Here is a 1913-nt window from a genome sequence, read left to right on the forward strand (position 1 = left end):
TAGTACAACGGACCCCATACAGGTAATGTCTCCAAATCTTGAGGGCAAACACAACTGCCCCCAGCTCCAAATCGTGGGTAGGATAGTTAGCCTCGTGAGGCTTCAACTGTCTCGAGGCATAAGCTACCACATGGCCTCGCTGCATCAATACTGCTCCCATACCTGTGATCGAAGCATCACAGTAGACTACGAAGTCCTCTACTCCTTCCGGCAAGGTAAGGATCGGTGACTCGCACAATTTCTGTCTGAGAGTCTCGAACGCCGCCTGCTGCTCAGGCCCCCAACGGAATACCACCGACTTCTTGGTTAGTCGGGTGAGTGGCACTGCTATCTTGGAGAAGTCCTGAATAAATCTCCGATAATACCCTGCCAACCCTAGGAAGCTCCGAATCTCAGATGGAGACCTCGGGACCTCCCACTGCATCACGGCCTCAATCTTGGCCGGATCTACCAAAATACCCTTCTGGTTGACGAGATGGCCAAGAAACTGCACCTCGCGCAACCAGAACTCACACTTGGAGAACTTTACGAAAAGTCTCTCCCTCCTCAAAGTCTCCAACACCTCCCGCAGGTGCTCCTCGTGCTGCCCCTGAGTCTTGGAATATACCAAGATGTCATCTATGAATACTATTACCGACCGATCCAACATCGGTCTGCACACGCGGTTCATGAGATCCATAAACACGGCTGGGGCATTGGTGAGCCCAAATGGCATCACCACGAACTCATAATGACCATACCGGGTCCTGAAAGCAGTCTTCTGTACATCCTCATCTCTAACCCTCATCTGATGATATCCAGAGCGTAGATCGATCTTGGAGAACCAAGACGCTCCCTGAAGCTGATCAAACAAATCATCTATCCTCGGAAGTGGGTAACGGTTCTTCACCGTTACTTTGTTCAACTCCCGATAGTCAATGCACATCCGATGCGACCCATCCTTCTTCCTCACAAATAAGATCGGCGCTCCCCAAGGCGAACTGCTCGGCCGAATGAAACCCTTGTCTAACAGCTCCTGAAGCTGTGTAAACAACTCCTGCATCTCAGGGGGAGCTAGCCGATATGGTGCTTTGGCTATCGGAGCCGCACCAGGAACTAGATCGATCCTGAACTCAACCTGTCTCTCTGGAGGTATCCCCGGCAATCCTCGGGAAACACATCCGGGTAATCTCGAACAATAGGAACATCATCAATCGTCGTCTTGCCCTTCTCCCGGGCATCCAAGACGTATGCGATAAAACCGGCGCAACCCTGTTGAACATAGCGCCTCGCCCTTGCGGCGGAACAAAAGATCGGACCACGCTGTGGCCTCTCGCCCTGAATCACCAACTCTCCCCCACTGGGAGTGCGAACCCTCACTAGCTGAAGCTCACAATCAATCACCGCCCCATTGGGGCTTAGCCAATCCATGCCCACGATAACTTTATTCCCTCGCAGGGGAATAGGAACCAGGTCCACTGAAAACTACTCATCGAATATCTAAAGAGAACACCCTCTATGCACTCTGCCGACCCTCACGGTCCTATCATCTGCTATCTCAACCTCTAACGGACAATCCAGCTCCCCTGGAGCTCTGCTAAATTTCTTGCTAAGCGCAAGCGATACAAATGATCGGGTAGCTCCCGAATCGAACAATACCAAAGCAGAAATGCCGTTCACCGAGAACGACCCTAAATAAAGCATATCATCAAGAAATATACAAACGATAACAATAATAATCAAAAGGTGAGGGAAAGATACATACCCGTCACCACATCAGGAGTCGCTCGCGCCTCCTCTGCTGTCATCTGAAACGCCCGGCTCTTCGCTGCTGGTGCATCAGATCGGCCCTGCCGGCCATCTGTAATCCTCAAGGTGGTAGGGGCAGGTGCAACCACCTTCCCTGCTGCAGCTAGACTGGGACACTGGGACTT

Source organism: Lactuca saligna, chromosome 5 (genome assembly GCF_052625555.1).
Source record: "Lactuca saligna cultivar CGN05327 chromosome 5, ASM5262555v1, whole genome shotgun sequence".
In the NCBI taxonomy this organism is placed as follows: Eukaryota; Viridiplantae; Streptophyta; class Magnoliopsida; order Asterales; family Asteraceae; genus Lactuca; species Lactuca saligna.